This window comes from Podarcis tiliguerta (genome assembly GCF_965153285.1).
Source record: "Podarcis tiliguerta genome assembly, chromosome: 7".
Lineage (NCBI taxonomy): Eukaryota > Metazoa > Chordata > Lepidosauria > Squamata > Lacertidae > Podarcis > Podarcis tiliguerta.
This window is the reverse complement of record NC_139540.1, coordinates 7,014,308-7,032,862: the sequence shown is the minus strand read 5'-3', so window position 1 is coordinate 7,032,862 and position 18,555 is coordinate 7,014,308. Positions and strand designations below refer to the sequence as shown.

Below are 18,555 nucleotides of genomic sequence, written 5' to 3'. Positions count from 1 at the left end.
TGACTTTTTTTTAAAGCCGTCAATGCATTCCTATGGGAAACCGTCAATACACAGTGGTGCTTCGCAAGACGAAAAAATTCACAAGACGAAAAAACTCGCAGAATGAATTAATTTCATCTTGCGAGGCACCACTGTATTAATAATAATAATATATTGCTGCAGTAATTGAAGAGTGTAATTATTATCTTGGCTAAACTGCAGACCAGGCATAGGCAACCTCAGCCCTCCAGATGTTTTGGGACTACAACTCCCATGATCTAACTAGCTAACAGGACCTGTGGTCAGGGATGAAGGGAATTGTAGCCCCAAAACATCTGGAGGGCTGAGGTTGCCTATGCCTGCTGCAGCTCCACTGTCTATAAAGCTGATTCCGCAATTGGCGTTGCAATGTGGTGGGGAGGAGACTCAGACTTCAATATGATTTAATAAACACACCATTCTAGGAACAGCTTGGCCATAGAACAGTCAATTTTCTAATGCTGGAGACAGCTTGTAAACACACAGGATGTTATAAAAAGGACAGGTGCTTGAGTGAATCTGAGGAGCATGGTCTCCTATTGTTGGATACAAAAAGAAAGCCTTTAAAAACAACTAGGTTATATTTTCAGGGACAAGTAGGAGGTTGCAGCATTAAGTACTTTCCTTTGTAGCCGGCTGGCTGCTCAGATGAAGAAAGGGAGGATTTTCCATGAAAAAGTGAAGTCGGTGGAACAGTATCAATTGCCCAAGGATACTTAATGGAACGTGCCTCCAGGGGTGAAGCCAAGCTGCTTTAGTAGCAACAAAGTGACCTCCCCTGGGTCCTAACATGGACAGTGTGTATGGAGGTCCTGGGCTGCCCAGGTGACAAGACCTCCCCTCTCTACCTCCATCATATGGTCCAAAGGAAAGCAGAACAATGCATTGGGCACAGGTTTGGCTGCAGGAGTTGCTGGAAGGAGGTGTACAAGATGCTACGGATACTATGCTTTTTGCAACAGACAGGCAGATAGGCAGGTAAGCTGGCAGGCAGGCAGATAGACAAACCACTTTCCAAAATGTACCGTGGATTTAATTTTATTTATTATTGCTTTTTGCTCCTCAGTGGACTTCCCCACCCCTATCCTTCATGGCCAAGTGGAGATTTGAATCCAGTTCTTCCCAGTCTAAGGACTTGTCCACACTTGACTTGCCCCATGCCTAGAAAGCAGTTGTCCATTTGTCCCACCTCTTTCCCCAGGAAAACTTGTTCTCATGAATTGAAGCAGACATCAATCCATGGAAAGTCCAATTGGCATTTGCTCTGATTCTGCAGTAAATAGCAGGTTTCCCCCACGAGAAAGCGGTTGGGAAAGCGGAAGTCTGTGAGAGCATTTAAGTCCAACACGGCAATATCTACCTACACTGGCTTTAAGGCTTATTATCTATAAGATGCTTTCCCCCAACTGCATAAAGTGCTTTGCACATATTTATTCTCTAATCTCACAACAAGCTTGTTAAGTATTATTTCTCACACATTATAATAGCGTATTAAAGCTGTGATTTTAAATGAGAACTTCCATCTCATACTCATGCTATGCTACACTGGTTCAGTGCCTGTTTTTATTGAGTGCTGATGAAAGAAAATAATGGACAAACCTAACACAACATAAAATCTCCAGTACCTGTGCAATGCATATATAATGCATCCATTTCCCATAGAATCAAATAAAGACTTTGAGTCCCCAGCTCCATAATTCAATATCTCTCCCTTCCAGATCTATTTTTCCCCCCAGAACCAAGGAGTGGCTATCCTTCAGAAAAGTTTCATGTGTCCATTTTTCAAAAGCCATTCAGCTTGACACCAAAATTGAGTTTTGTATTGATGAAATGTTTGATGTAATGCAAAAATAAAATAAAGCTATGCCGCATTGCATAGAATTTCTTGCCCCCGAATACTCACAAGTGATGTGTTAAGAGCATAAGAACCACCTGCTGGATCAGTCCATTGGCACATCTAGTTCAGCATCCCTCTCCCACAGTGGCCAGCCATAAACTGGCATCAGAGCATAAGAGCATTCTTATCTCCTGTGGTTTCCATCAACTGGCATTCCCGGCACTGCTTTCTCCTACTGTGGATGCAAAGCATAGCAATCATGGCTAGTAGCAACTGATAGTCTTATCCAGGGGTAGGCAACTGAAGGAATGCTTGCCGGGTGTGGCGCACACTTCCACCCACAGACAAGCCACAGCTGTCTGAACATCATGCCCTCTAGCTAACCTTTGCTCTCTTAGTGGTCTGCCGTGCCCTGTCTGTGACCTTTGTCTCCTTCGCTATACATCGCTCAAGGGGAAAATGACACGGTGGAAACAGGTGCCAAAATAACTTTGCACCACCCCGTGATCTCATGATTGGGAGATGTAAAGGTCAGAGTCCAAAATGTATCTGACTGGAATCAGACAAGTTGCTATCAATCTTCCACATTTAGCTGCTATATTTTTTTAATGTGATTGAGTGTTTTTCATATACAGTCATGGGATAAGTGGGGTGACATGCAGTTCTCTCTGTTCTTCTGACATACTTACTCTCCCACTGAGGACTCAGACTTGAGGTCTTCCACTTGACCTGGACCTCATGAACACACCAGCAAACAGTCCTCTTTTTGCAAAGATGGAAGCAACTTGTCTTATTTTGCATATTGTGCTAATAAAAAGAGCCTCAGCAGAGCTAGCTGGCAGCTTGCTTATGCACAGCTCACCTGCATTACCAACTCCTGCCTCACGTCCTTCACTTCAGCAACCTAAGGCCGAGGGGCCAAATCTGGCCCGATCACCTTCTCAATCCGGCCTACAGACGGTCTGGGAATCACCATGTTTTTACATGAGTAGAATATGTTCTTTTATTTAAAATGCATCTCTGGGTTATTTGTGGGGCATAGGAATTCATTCATTTATTTATTTTTCAAAATATAGTCTGGCCCACCACATGGTCTGAGGGATGGTGGACCGGCCCATGGCTGAAAAAGGTTGCTGACCCCTGTTCTTATCCATGAAGTTGTCTAATCTTCAGTCCCTCCTTGGAAGAGGGATATTGATAATTTTAATTTACAAAACATGGGACCTTTTAGAAACACGACTGGAAATCACCAGGAACTGGAGAGAAGCAACACTTTTCTCCTTTAAATCTTGGTGCAGTAGAGTTTGGCAGCTAGCCTTGGAGGAAAAGCTGACCTAAGAGAGGGGGAGGGCATGTGGGAGGAATCAAAACTGATAAAGTTACAGCAATTTGGTATCCTTTTATTCAGTTTGTTAACAAAAGTGATTGGATTGAAAGCCCCCTCTCCCAGCTTCTCTCTCTTTCTTTGGTATGAAGTTCTGCCCCCACCTCAACTATTTCCTCCTCTGTCTTCCCAGGAGCACTAGTAGTCATCCCTAGACATTTTCATTTCATTTCTTTTGCTATTGTAAAGCGTGGCATTGTTATAAACTGATCATTCTGTTAGTTTAAAAAGGCAGTAAAAACATATTTTTAAAAAACATGGGGGATTTGATGGCAGAATAGAGCCTTCCATCTTTGCAAAAAGAGGACTGTTTGCTGGTGTGTTCATGAGGTCCAAGTCAAGTGGGAGACCTCAAGTCTGAGTCCTCAGCGGGAGAGTAAGTATGTCAGAAGAACAGAGAGAACTGCATGTCTCCCCACTTATCCCATGACTGTGTATGAAAAACACTCAATCACATTTTAAAAATATAGCAGCTAAATGTGGAAGATTGATAGCAACTTGTCTTATTAGCAGATCAGATGGCCTCCTCTGTGGAACTTGAGTTTGTGTGTGTTCCTTTAAGTTGGTTTTTTTCAATCTACCCTGAAGTTATTTTGCTTGCCAGAAACATGATAAAACAGCAACAAAATCAACCTCTGGCTGACTCAGCAGACAAATAAATAACACTTGCTGTCTTTGTCTTAGACTCATGTTCCCTTTTAAAACTGCAAATGTGGCAGTGTCACCAATGGATCAGTAAATATCGACAGTGTGGAACACTAATACATTTCAGCACCTCGGCCAGCTACATGGGCATTTCTTCCCATGGTTTATTTTTTCTTGCTGGCTGCCTCTTCCTGCTCCTCTCCCTGCTGAACGTTAGGAATTCGGAGAATCAGTAAGATTAGCAACATCTGCCGGGGATTATTCCATATCTGCAATATTAACACTAACATTCACTTAAAGTGGAATGTAATTATAAATGGGAGGATCTGTAGGGATTTCGATCGATTCAGTGGCAGAGCAGAACATGGTGAGAGGATGCTCTAGTCCAGCATTTCCCAACCTTGGGCCTCCAGCTGTTTTTGGACTACAACTCCCATAATCCTCAGCTAGCAAGACCAGTGGTCAGGGATGATGGGAATTGTAGTTCGAAAACAGCTGGAGGGCCAAGGTTGGGAAACACTGCTCTAGTCATCCAAAGATTGTGATTTCTGAACACTTGAAATAACTCATGGGTGCTTGTGTTTTGAAAAGGGGCCCTCAAAGATTCTGAATAGGCAAAGCATTGTCAACATTTTCAGGTGTGTCTCGTCTCCTGCAAGCCAAAGAGAGAAAGTGCCTTGTTTGGGGGAAGGCGGAAGGCTTTGGGGGAGAGCCCTGGCTCATCAGGAGAACATCTGACTTGCATACCCAAGTCCAATCACTTGTATCATCCTGTTGGGTTGGAGAGAGCCCTGTCAGATACTTTGGAGAGCCACTTTCAGTCAGTGTAGACAATACTGAGCCGATTAGACCAATAGTCTGACTCAGTATAAGGCAACTTCCTATCTTCCTTGTAAGGATCACTACCACATAGTAGAAGCCGTAGGCTAGAAATGATGCTCAGAGTGTTGCATCTTGCTAGAGATCATACTGCTTAAAGTTTGAAAACTACAAGCCCCATGATCCACAGCTGCAGCATTTTCTTATGGCGGTTGATTGTCTGGTAGTGAGTCCTGGCCACTGACTGTTACAACAACAACAACAATTTATTATTTATACCCCGCCCATCTGACTGGGCTTCCCCAGCCACTCTGGGCAGCTTCCAACAAAATATTAAAATACAGTAATGCATCAAACATTAAAAGCTTCCCTAAACAGGGCTGCCTTCAGATGTCTTCTAAAAGTCTGGTAGTTGTTCTTCTCTTTGACATCTGGTGGGAGGGCGGGCGCCACTACCGAGAAGGCCCTCTGCCTGGTTTCCTGTAACTTGGCTTCTCGCAGTGAGGGAACTGCCAGAAGGCCCTCGGTGCTGGACCTCAGTGTCCAGGTAGAACGATGGGGGTGGAGACGCTCCTTCAGATATACTGGACCGAGGCCGTTTAGGGCTTTAAAGGTCAACATCAACACTTTGAATTGTGCTTGGAAACGTTACCCTCTCCTCCTTCCACAAGTAAAGCTTCTCTCTGTTTTTGTTTTCTTTTTCTGTCTTCTTTTTTTGCTTATGGAAAGTTGGAGTAGCATGAAGGACAAGGGTGGGGCATAAGCCAAGTCTGAATTTAGCCTAGGCTGAAGGAAGCAGGACCTGACTTGAAACTGGGCCTGGTTTTCCATGTAAGGAAAGGCAGCATCTCTCTCTCTCTTCCTTCTCCTTTTTCCTCATCTCCAGGTACTCCCACCTTTATGTGCTTGCCGCTTTCTCAGATTCATACGACCAATCGCTCTTTCTATAACCTCCAGCAGTATTGGGTGACGATTTTGCTCCCTGCTGGCAAGTCACTTCAGCAAGCCACCTTGCACTAAAAATGCTTTGCAAACATTTCAGCGGCCGGTAAGATTGTTATTTACTAGAACTAGCACTATACAACCTTTTGTCACAAGGTGGTGTAAAAAAAATACATTAAAATTGCTTTGAACTTACAGAATTAGTTATATAGGAATCAATACTGGACAAAAAAAAACCAGACACGTTAAGGCTGCAGTCCTAACCACACTTCCCTGCAAACAAACTCCATTGAATTCAGGAGATCTAAGCAACCTTTTCAGCCAAATGCTGAGCAAAGGGTTCAGAATGGGCTCTTCCCTACACATTTGGATGCCTCTTGACCCACTGCCAACAAGGTTTCCTGTGATAGATTTTGAATCTGTGGGAATGTTGAGGACAATAGGGGAGGATATATTGATTAATATTATCCTTCCTCACTCACGCTAGTGAGCTTGTAGTAGAGCACATTCCCATGTACATAGCAGGAAGCTAGTTGCCTGGATTCGTGAGAATCACTCGAGTTAAGCAATCCAGTCTGGCTTGTCCAGATTGGATTTGTTCCTAGTAAATCCCCTTTTGTTCCCTCTTAAAACAATAATGACACAGTAATCTTCTTTTAAGGGACGTGGGTGGCGCTGTGGTCTAAACCACAGAGCCTAGGACTTGCCGATCAGAAGGTCGGCGGTTCGAATCCCCGTGACGGGGTGAGCTCCTGTTGCTCGGTCCCTGCTCCTGCCAACCTAGCAGTTCGAAAGCATGTCAAAGTGCAAGTAGATAAATAGGTACCGCTCCAGCAGGAAGGTAAACGGCGTTTCCGTGCGCTGCTCTGGTTCGCCAGAAGCGGCTTAGTCATGCTGGCCACATGTACGCCGGCTCCCTCGGCCAATAATGCGAGATGAGCGCCGCAACCCCCGAGTCAGTCACAACTGGACCCTTTACCTTTACCTTTAATCTTCTTTTATCTTCTTTTAAGATTGCTTAAAGAATGTTGGGCAGTTGCAGGAGGATGATAAGGTTGACTCACATTCAGTCCATAGTGTGATCCTGAAGGCAGGCTTTAGCTTGTAGTTACAGATACAGAGAAAAGTGTGGGTTCATCCTCTCATGAGGAATGAGCCCGTGTGCTGCTGGCTGAGAGCCAGCAGACAGCAAAATAAAGCATCTAGTTAGTACAAGAAGAGGAACATCGAGAAGGGGCAGAAAAGGGAAGATGGCTGTGTGACTAGCCCTTTTATGGGGTCTCCCAGGGTCATGCCCATCTACCTTGTCACACAAAGGGGAGGATGCTCCAGACCAGGAAGTCCTCCTGGCTGGAGCAACATTCCCCTGTGTGTCCACTCTGGGCAAACAGGAAATGTTATATTTGACTGCTTTTGTGATGTTACATCCCACAGAATCAAGATAGTAGCCCAAAACATCACTTTGGCCGGACTCCACACGGTTTTTTGGCATAGATTTGACTGCCTCTTGAGATACTGTTGCCAAACTTGACGTGAGGGTTCCTGAGGTGTGTAGGGCAGTCCTTTTCAATATTTGGATACTGGGCACCATTTTGAACCAAGATGGCAGGCTGAAACATGAGGTTGGCATGAGTTCACCCATTTTTTGCCACAGGATTGACCACCACTCAAGAGACTGTCACCAAGGTTCCAGAAGTGGGACTGGGGAGTCTTTATTGATGTTTGGATTCCAGGTGTTGTTTTGAATTAAGGTGGTGGACTGAAATATGACCTTGGCATTACTGCAACCAATTTTTTATATGATGGGTCCAAGCTCACAAACTGCACTATCCATTTAAAACACAGTATTTTTTGGTTTCTAAAAATTCCTAGGCAGTGCCAGGCATTCCTCCTCTAGTCTGCTCTATATTTCGGAAAGTTGATTCTTCACTATGTACTTAGACACTTTTAAAGATATTATAACTAAATTTTGTGTTATGGTTCCTGACATCAAGGAGCAGTTTTTTGTCCATGTTTTGATACAGTTGGACAACATTACATCAAGATGGTATAGAATCATAGAATCATTGAATCATAGAGTTGGAAGAGACCACAAGGGCCATCGAGTCCAACCCCCTGCCAAGCAGGAAACACCATCAGACCACTCCTGACATATGGTTGTCAAGCCTCTGCTTAAAGACCTCCAAAGAAGGAGACTCCACCACACTCCTTGGCAGCAAATTCCACTGTCCAACAGCTCTTACTGTCAGGAAGTTCTTCCTAATGTTTAGGTGGAATCTTCTTTCTTGTAGTTTGGATCCATTGCTCCATGTCCACTTCTCTGGAGCAGCAGAAACAACCTTTCTCCCTCCTCAGTGGTAGACTGAACCTTTCAACAATGAACTGATTCCAACCACTGACTTCAAAACTGAAGCTATAAATATATATATGGTTTCTTAGAATATCCAAGCAAGTAATAAATAAATAAATAATGACTTTGAGCCCAAAGGTTTCCTTCATCCAATGGCAGAAGCTTTCTCCAATAAAGGAAGACTTTCTCCAGTGAAAAGGAACTCTTCTACTAAAAATAAGTAAATTCTCCCATTGGAAAAGGCTTCTTCCTCTTAAGGAAAGAAAAAATTTGATCTGAAAATATGTTTGAATAATAATTACATCACATCTTGTATCTCCCTTTGTTTGTTTGTTTGTTTGTTTTTCTTTCCCTTGGGAGAAATATTTGGGAAGGTTATCAGAATTTCAGCAGTGCAGATACGTGAAACTCTCCACCCAAAACTAGCATAAAATAGCAATTCCGCTGAGGGCCTTTGTTTAACTTTTAATATTTAAGTATTTTAAAAGAAAAAAAGTGTGTGTGTGTGTGTTCATGTGTGCATGCTAAACTCAGATTGATACACAAAATGCACATCCCTGTTTTGGATACCATTTTCAGTCTCCATAGTAACCACTGAATACCAAATAATCTTTGAATCGGATGATTCCAGCTCTTTTTGTGATCATTCCTGGTTCCCATGGCAATCCCTGAAACCTCATGATCTCTCAAGCCAGGGATTCCAGCCAATAGGATGCCCAGCTGGAGCAGACAAGTAAACAGAAAGATCTAGTCCAGTTTATTGTATTGCCCATGGTTGTTTTTTTAAAAAAAAAAAAAGCCAACAGCTTTACTGCTGAATATCTAGACGTATGATTACTCTTGGGATTTGAGGCAGAGACAGAATAAAGCATTTTACAGAAGCCTGCCTCATTTAATTAGTTGAAATCAAATTTATTTAAAGAGTTCACTTCCTCACTAAAGCCTTCCTCTGAATTCAATAGGGTTATACTATTATAAATAGATTCTCTGTCATGATCAACCAGTTAAATTAATGGAAATTAAAATATGCATTTTTTGTAAGTTATAAACAATGCTTTTTAAAAGTTTACTAGTTTTTGCAAGTAAGTGCTGGTGGCTGGGTATTTCAGAGAAAATCATATGCACAGTCTGGTTCAATCCAGATTACACAGTGATCCTAGCTACATGTACTTGGAATTAACTTTTTATCACTTACTTAATGAGAACATCGCTTATTAGATTTGCATCCTATGCCTTCCTCCTAATACGCCCAGGAAAGAGGAGTTAAGAAATATAGCCCTCTATTTCTGCTGCTGCTGCTGCTTCTCTCCTCACCCCCTAAAATTTTATTAAGACTTTTCATAATGCAATACTATAAAAAACAAACTAATCTAAATGAAAACACAAACAGAAAAAAAGAGAAGAAGAAGAAGAAGAAGAAGAAGAAGAAGAAGAAGAAGAAGAAGAAGAAGGGTAGTAGTTTGGATTTGATATCCCGCCTTTCACTCCCTTTATCATAGAATCATAGAGTTGGAAGAGACCACAAGGGCCATCGAGTCCAACCCCCTGCCAAGCAGGAACCACCATCAGACCACTCCTGACATATGGTTGTCAAGCCTCTGCTTAAAGACCTCCAAAGAAGGAGACTCCACCACACTCCTTGGCAGCAAATTCCACTGTCGAACAGCTCTTACTGTCAGGAAGTTCTTCCTAATGTTTAGGTGGAATCTTCTTTCTTGTAGTTTGAATCCATTGCTCCATGTCCGCTTCTCTGGAGCAGCAGAAAACAACCTTTCTCCCTCCTCTAGGTGACATCCTTTTATATATTTGAACATGGCTATCATATCACCTCTTAACCTCCTCTTCTCCAGGCTAAACATGCCCAGCTCCCTTAGCCGTTCCTCATAAGGCATCGTTTCCAGGCCTTTGACCATTTTGGTTGCCCTCCTCTCAAAGCGGAGTCTCAAAGCGGCTAACATTCTCCTTTCCCTTCCTCCCCCACAACAAACACTCTGTGAGGTGAGTGGGGCTGAGAGACTTCAAAGAAGTGTGACTGGCCCAAGGTCACCCAGCAGCTGCATGTGGAGGAGCGGAGACGCGAACCCGGTTCCCCAGATTACGAGACTACCGCTCTTAACCACTACACCACACAAGAAAGTGGTTGACCCTCCCAGTTCTTACATGAGAGCTTCCCTTTCTTCTCCCTGCCTCCCATTCTGGGATATCTTCCTGTCCTGCCTCTCATACAGGGTCCTCCATAAACCATCCAGTATAAATTGCAATTTCAGCTGAATTTGGGGGAACCACTTGAAGCATCTGTCGTGTTGAGCTATTTCAGCTGCTATTGGTTGATTTGCTCATTGCAAACAGCCAAAAGTCTATAAACTTTGATAATAAACCTGATTTGCAATTGGAGTGTGTGTGTGAATAATTTCAATTGCAACTGTATGTATAATCCCAGTCGTGGCCCAGAGTAGGGGACACACACAAAAAGAAAAGAAAAGAGAAACGAGAGACGGGAGAATAAGGAAAATAAAAATAATACAAGGAAAAGAAAGAAAGAGAAATAAAAAGGACTTCTGATTTTCCATTTGTCAGTTACAAAAAGATTATTCAAAGTATTTACTCTTAGATTATTCAAAGTATTTACTCTTAGGGTGACATCAAGATATTTTTCCTTCTGCTAAGGAATATTTTCCTGATATTCTGACCCAAATGTCTCCTATTCATTCATTTCCATTCCACATAAAAAGTCTAAAAGGGGTTCTTTAATTATTCATCTTTGTTCACACAAGTCTCTCTCCACTGTAAATGTAAAGGGACCCCTGACCATTAGGTCCAGTCGTGACCGACTCTGGGATTGTGTGCTCATCTCGCTTTATTGGCCGAGGGAGCCGGCGTACAGCTTCCGGGTCATGTGGCCAGCATGGCTAAGCCGCTTCTGGCGAACCAGAGCAGCGCACATAAATGCCGTTTACCTTCCCGCCGGAGCGCTACCTATTTATCTACTTGCACTTTGGCATGCTTTCGAACTGCTAGGTTGACAGGAGCAGGGACCAAGCAATGGGAGCTCACCCCGTCACAGGGATTCCAACCGCCGACCTACTGATCGGCAAGTCCTAGGCTCTGTGGTTTAACCCACAGCGCCAGCCGCATCCCCTCTCCACTGTGGTCATATATTAAAATAATATTCCATAGTTATTTACTTATTGTATATTCATTAATTCACACCCAGTTCCATATCTTCCGATCTGATTTCCTCTTATATTTGCCGTGGTTTTGCATCCTTATTTTAAAAAACCACCTTTCATTTCTGCTTCTTCCATTCTTTTCCCAAGAGAAGCATCCAAGGCTTAACAGCTTTTTCCTCTGGATTCTACCAGTCCCTGCCACCACAGCTTACAGGTCTGTTGCCAGGATTACCAAGTTTATGAATATAAAATTACTAGAAAGCTGCAACATGCAATATATAATCCAGGCTCTTTTTATTCCTTATATTTGATTACTTGTCTGTTTCTCACTCAGGTATACTTTCTCCAGCTCAACCACAGTGTGCTAGCATCCATTTTACAATAAGTCTGATTAACATTTCTTCGAGGGATATGTTTTTCCCCCTCAATGTGCATAAACTCAGAAGACTCATTTATCTTCCTTCCATCATAAAGGTCGAATCTATGAATCATTACAAATTATTTGTGTCCATCGGGTATTTGTTATATAATTGAACAAAGGTCATGGGTCAGCTAGAAGGGACGTGGGTGGCGCTGTGGGTAAAACCTCAGCGCCTAGGACTTGCCGATCGCATGGTCGGCGGTTCGAGCCCCGTGGCGGGGTGCGCTCCTGTCGTTGGGTCCCAGTGCCTGCCCACCTAGCAGTTCGAAAGCACCCCCGGGTGCAAGTAGATAAATAGGGACCGCTTACTAGTGGGAAGGTAAACGGCGTTCCGTGTGCTGCGCTGGCTCACCAGATGCAGCTTGTCACGCTGGCCATGTGACCCGGAAGTGTCTGCGGACAGCGCTGGCTCCCGGCCTCTAGAGTGAGATGAGCGCACAACCCTAAAGTCTGTCATGACTGGCCTGTACGGGCAGGGGTACCTTTACCTTTACCTTTACCTTTACCATGGGTCAGCTGACTACAGTGTCCCTCACGTAGACCAGTCCCATGAATGGATGTTAGTTAGTAAAGGAGTCCTTAATATTGAATAAACACCTTCCTAAACATGAGGTGGACATAATTTGTTGCCATTGTTGTTTAGTCATTTAGTCGTGTCTGACTCTTCGTGACCCCATGGACCAGAGCACGCCAAGCTCTCCTGTCTTCCACTGCCTCCCGCAGTTTGGTCAAGCTCATGCTGCTAGCTTCGAGAACACTATCCAACCATCTCGTCCTCTGTCGTCCCCTTCTCCTTGTGCCCTCCATCTTTCCCAACATCAGGGTCTTTTCCAGGGAGTCTTCTCTTCTCATGAGGTGGCCAAAGTATTGGAGCCTCAGCTTCAGGATCTGTCCTTCCAGTGAGCACTCAGGGCAGATTTCCTTCAGAATGGATAGGTTTGATCTTCTTGCAGTCCATGGGACTCTCAAGAGTCTCCTCCAGCACCAGAATTCAAATGCATCAATTCTTCGGCATACATTAGTCATGCTTAATAGAGAATGGCAATAGTTCAATGGGAAAGCACAAGGAAAGTTGGCTTCTACCAAGTCAAACCATTGGTCCATCAAGTTAGTATTTGTCTACACCAGCGATGTCCAATAGTAGATCCCTTGGTGATCACGCTTGATGGTGGTCAATCGCGGGCTCCTTATCGAACGCTGGATTTAAAAAAATGTATAATGAAGGTCTCCGCCCCCCACTTCCCTCACTCTGTCACTCCACTGTGTGAAATGGGTATTTCTTTGTTGTCTGTTGCCGACAATTGTGGGAAAGTGCGCTTGTTAGTGGCGTAGTTTATTGTGAGCAATTAATGTCATTTCCCCCAAAGAAGCTCAGGAAATCAGTCCTCCCCCCGCTACATGAAGCTCAACAACTCTGGCCTCCCCAACCTCAATAAAAGCTCAACAACTGTGGGCAATCCACCTCTTGCACCCACCTATCCCTCCAATGGCAATGGGTAGATCACTGCCAGGTTTTTTTATACTGGGAGTAGATCGCAGTCTCTTGGGAGTTGGACATGTTGGGGTTTTTATTTCTCACCAGCTGCGAGGAGCAGCACAATGGTTGTTGACATCATGCGATGTCTGTGAGCGTGAGACAGGAAGTCTCTGCTTGTTCTCATGTAACTGGAGAGTTACTTTTGCTTCTAAGTGAAGTCAGTGTCAAGTCGTACTTCTGTACTTGCTGCTCAGGAGAGCAGACATGTCGGATGAGAGCTCCGGGTACAGTCTGTAAATAAAGTAGTGTGTAGACTACTGGCTGTCTCTTTCTTCTGTGATGGGATACCAGAAGACGAGTGTGCTCCTCTCAGGATGGAGGGGTCGCTTATTACTGGTCTCTTTGGACTGAGGGCAATATCCAACCAGAGAGTGACCACCGGAGAGAAGCCTCTGTGTCTTGGGAAGGTAGCACCCTTCCCAAGGACGTTTTTCCAACAGGATATGCCTGGTCTACACTGACTGGCAGCAGCTCTCAGAGTTATCTCCCAGTCCTGCCTGAAGATGCCAAAAACCAAACCTACTAGGACCTTCTGCATGCAAAGCACATGTTCCAACCAGTGAGCTATAGCCCTTCCTAATAATAATAATAATAATAATAATAATAATAATAATAATAATAATAATTTATTTATATCCCACCCTCCCCAGCCGAAGCCGGGCTCAGAGCGGCTAGCAACAGTAAAATGATACAACATTCTAAAATCATTTCATTATAAAGTCAGTTCAAATCAGATTAATGGCAACCATTGGGCTAGAGTTCGGTGAGGATTGCCAAAGGAGGGGGTCAGGCTGTGCCCTGGCCAAAGGCCTGGTGGAACAGCTCCGTCTTGCAGGCCCTGAGGAAAGATGTCAAGTCCCGCAGGGCCCTAGTCTCTTGTGACAGAGCGTTTCACCAGATTGGAGCCATAGCCGAAAAAGCCCTGGCTCTGGTTGAGGCCAGCCTAACCTCCCTGTGGCCCAGGACCTCCAAGATGTTTTTGTTTGAAGACCGTAAGGTCCTCCGTGGGACATACCAGGAGAGGCGGTTCTGTAGGTACAAGGGTCCTAGGCTGTATAGGGCTTTAGAGGTTAAAACCAGCACCTTAAACCTGATCCTGTACTCCACCGGGAGCCAGTGCAGCTGGTGTAGCACTGGGTGAATGTGATCCTGCAGCGAGGACCCCGTATGGAGTCTCTCTTCCCATCCTTAAGGTACCAAGTTCCATCCCAGCATCTTGTAGCAGATGATGATAAAGGTCTCAACTTGACACCTTTAAAAACCACAGACCAAGGGTGGCCAATGTGATGACTTCCAAATGCTGTTGAACTACAACTCCCATCATGTGTGTTATAGTCCACCAACACCTGGAGGGCATCACATGTTATGCCTCCTGTAGACAGAATTGTAGGTCTATGAAATTCAGGGTAGGATACCTTCTTCTCATTCATATCAGTACAGATTCTTATTTATTGCATTTTTTAAAAAAAATCAGGCATAACCAAGCTGTACAGTTCAGCAATTTTAAGTCTCAGAGAAGAGTTTAGCCCCTGTTGAAAGCTCTCCTGCTGAAATCAGTGGAGCATTGGACTTGGTTGGGTTTTATCCTTGTATCCTTGTTTTTATGTAGGGCATGATCCAACCAAAATTAGGCGATATTAAGTTCCACTGGTTTCAGCAAAAGAGTTAATAAGATGTTCTACGTTTCTTCTGCTTCAATAAGTGCCTAATTTGATTGGGAGCCTTTGGGCAGGGACTTGTCTTCTTTAATTCTCCACAGAGTGCCTTGTTTATTGCAAGAATAGCCAATAATAATAATTAAGTTTCACATTTTAAGAATGACGAACATTGTGCCAGGTTTGCCACTGGCAGCCTCCCTGAGCTGAGAAGGAAGTCCAGGCAAGGCCATCATGGAGCCTTCAGGGAGAATGAGCACCCAGGAAGGCTGCAGAGGGCAGCCCATTGAGGAGATTACTTTTGGAATAAAATAAAAGAACCTCAGAAACCCACACAGGAGAAGATTTGTGGGATGTGAAACACAAAAGCAGTCAAGTACAACATTCCTAGAGTGAACATGTTTACACATGGGGAGGAATGTTTGTCCAGCCAGCAGGTAAACTTCCTGTTTCCTTCTGGGATGGGACAGACTGCCTCTGCATGTGACTGGAGGTGGGTGTGGCCTCACCTGTGCAGGTAATGACAAAAGCACAGGGCAGGGCAGCCATCTCTCTCTCTTTCTCCACATGCATCGAAGAAGCAACATCTGCTTAGCCAAAGATGCCCTCTTGGCTTCCAGCCAAGAGAGGACAAAGGAGCTGTCTTCTTATGGGAAAATTTCCAAGTATATGTTACTTTTCTAAGCCAAGTCTGCCTTCTGGAATCCGATTGTGAACAGAATGTGTGAGTAAACCTTTTTTATACTTTTATAGAAGACTGTGTCGTGTCTTATCTTTTATGAGGGAATAAGGGGGAAATACCAGAACAGTTGGGGACGCGGGTGGCGCTGTGGGTTAAAGCCTCAGTGCCTAGGGCTTGCCGATCGAAAGGTTGGCGGTTCGAATCCCCGCGGCGGGGTGCGCTCCCGCTGTTCGGTCCCAGCGCCTGCCAACCTAGCAGTTCGAAAGCACCCCTGGGTGCAAGTAGATAAATAGGGACCGCTTACTAGCGGTAAGGTAAACGGCGTTTCCGTGTGCGGCTCTGGCTTGCCAGAGCAGCGATGTCACGCTGGCCACGTGACCCGGAAGTGTCTTCGGACAGCGCTGGCCCTTGGCCTCTTTGAGTGAGATGGGCGCACAACCCTAAAGTCTGTCAAGACTGGCCCGTACGGGCAGGGGTACCTTTACCTTTACTTACCAGAACAGTTGTTATTGTAGCGAGCCTGAGCAAACGCATCCACTGCTAGTTTAAAAAGGGGGATGTTACTCTGCTAAATTGTGGAACTTGTTAACACGAGTTGGAAAAGGATATAATCAGACAATATATCCTCTCCTGCATCCCTGAACATTCCCACAAAATTGTGGCATAACACCAGTTTTAATTATTATGCCTAGCCCATGTGTGGGGAACCTTTGACTCGCCAGATGTTGCTGAGCTACAACTGCCATCAGCCTAAACCAGCACAGCCAAAGGCCAGAACTAATGGGAGTTGTTCATCAGCTGCATCTTGATAGCCGAATGATGCCCACACCTGGTCGGGTCTCCGGATTGCTTGCATTTTTCCTGAAGCTTTGCACTTTGTGGTTGCAGTCTCTTGTGAAGCTGCCCTGGACAAATGGCAAAGTGCACATATTTTAAATAAACAAGTGCAATACTTCATGCTAGAATTGTGGGCTATTTACAATGCAGTCAAACCAACAATGCATGTTTGCTAGATAGGCACGTGTGTGATAGGAGCTCAGAGTTCTTCCTGTAAGTTTCCTAGAAGGAACTCTGAGAGACACTCTCTCTGTGCCCTGACAGGTGGAGGGCTTATCCATACATATAATCACCTGGCCAAGCACTTCCCCTTTGATCTTTGACCTCATTCCAGCAATGTGAGAAGAAGAGAAGAAGAAGAAGAGTTTGGATTTGATATCCCGCCTTTCACTCCCTTTCAGGAGTCTCAAAGCGGCTAACATTCTCCTTTCCCTTCCTCCCCCACAACAAACACTCTGTGAGATGAGTGGGGCTGAGAGACTGTGACTGGCCCAAGGTTACCCAGCAGCTGCATGTGGAGGAGCGGAGACGCGAACCCGGTTACCCAGATTATGTGACTACCGCTCTTAACCACTACACCACACTGGAGAACATATGCTCAGTCTCAGACTCCATTTTAAACTAGACCAATGTCTTTGTAACTGAATTACCATTTTAAGCCTGCCTGAACAAAGCTATCTGTTACTCTTCAGCAAGTATTCTGAGTGAGTAAATGATATTTTTACCTTTTACAAGACTATTTGTGTGATTGTTGTTTTTTAAGGGGGAAATACCAGAAGGATCCAGTCTGCCATAAAGCATCCTGGATTACTTAAACTAAAAGTAAAAGTAAAGTAAACTAGCCTATCTAAGCTGCAAAAGGATGCATTCTGCTAAACTCACAAATGTGAGGAAGGAGGGGTAATATCTAATCAATATTTCCTCTTCTAGCATCTATACACATTCCAATAAGAATGTGTAGACGTTCCATCATTAAGCCTCTGATAACTATGAGTTAAGGACAGCAGTTACTCATAGCTGTCAACGTTTCCCTTTTGTTAAGGGAAATTCCCTTATTCTGAATAGGATTCCTCGCAAGAAAAGGGAAAAGTTGATAGCTATGCGAGTGTGTATTCTTTTCTTTCTTCCTTTTAAAGCCACCGCTTTAAGAAGTAAATGAATGTTTGGCAATCGTTTAATTGAGTATTGGCATTTATGTATTATCAAAGCAGCGGTTTATGTTTCGTGTGTAGTATATCAAAGCCTGGGGGAAATGGCTAATTTCTGCGTTGAAAGCGAATTCAGAAGTAGGGGAGGGGACAGGACTTCAAGGAGAATCCTATCAACGTGCCATCAGGGAACGAACAGCCACAGAAGCTCGTTAACAGCTTGATTAGAAGGATAGAAACTAATCATCCCAGCTCTTAAAACAAACAGGAAGGCAGAAGGCTCAACTAAATAGGCACTAATTGGGAACAAAGAATTATGAGAGCCCCGATAAGAGATACCCTCAAGGAAGCAGGAATAAGGTTCACTTACCCAAAGTGTTTTATTAAACAGAGAGTTTGTTATTAAGTACTGTACCACTAATGGAGAAGAGGCAGACACTTGCTTAGGTGCGGAGAGCTTTCAGGTAGTAGTAACTTGCAACTGCATTAAAAGATTAATGACTGTTTAGTGCGTGGATAGCTCAGTTGGTTAGAGCACGGTGCTGATAATGCCAAGGTTGCAGGTTCGATTCTCGTATGGGACAACGGCATATTCCTGCATTGCAGGGGGTTGGTCTAGATGATCCTCAGGGTCCCTTCCAACTCTACAGTTCTATGATTCTATGAGTACCCTGAAAAGGGCAAGCAAATTATTAAGGGGGGGGCAACTCCCCAATAAGGAAGGGTTGCAATACAGTGGTACCTCGGGTTACAGATGCTTCAGGTTACAGACTCTGCTAACTGAGAAATAGTACCTTGGGTTAAGAACTTTGCTTCAGGATGAGAACAGAAATCGTGTGGCGGCAGCAGCGGGAGGCCCCATTAGCTAAAGTGGTGCTTCAGGTTAAGAACAGTTTCAGGTTAAGAACGGACCTCTGGAACGAATTAAGTTCTTAACCTGAGATACCACTGTATTGGGGGCTGTTTAGCTAAGAGGAAAGCAAGTAAGTAGCAAGAAGCAGTGTGGAAATCATGCATGGAATGCCAAGAGTGGATAGAGGAACATTTTCCACCTCTGTCATAAAACTAGAACTCCTGGATCTCTGACGAAGCAAAATGTTGGAAAGTTCA

General features: G+C 44.2%; 1 protein-coding gene across 2 annotated transcripts in view; it reads left to right on the top strand.

Annotated features, from left to right (window-relative positions):
• The window catches only part of LOC310682170 (mas-related G-protein coupled receptor member H-like), a 381,144-nt gene extending 364,141 nt beyond the window's left edge, over positions 1 to 17,003 (top strand). For both annotated transcript variants that reach the window (XM_083450645.1, XM_083450646.1), the window contains one exon: positions 16,990 to 17,003. The gene's annotated coding sequence lies outside the window, so the exon portion shown is untranslated. The remainder of the gene's footprint in view (positions 1 to 16,989) is intronic.
• The last annotated feature ends 1,552 nt before the right edge of the window (positions 17,004 to 18,555 follow it).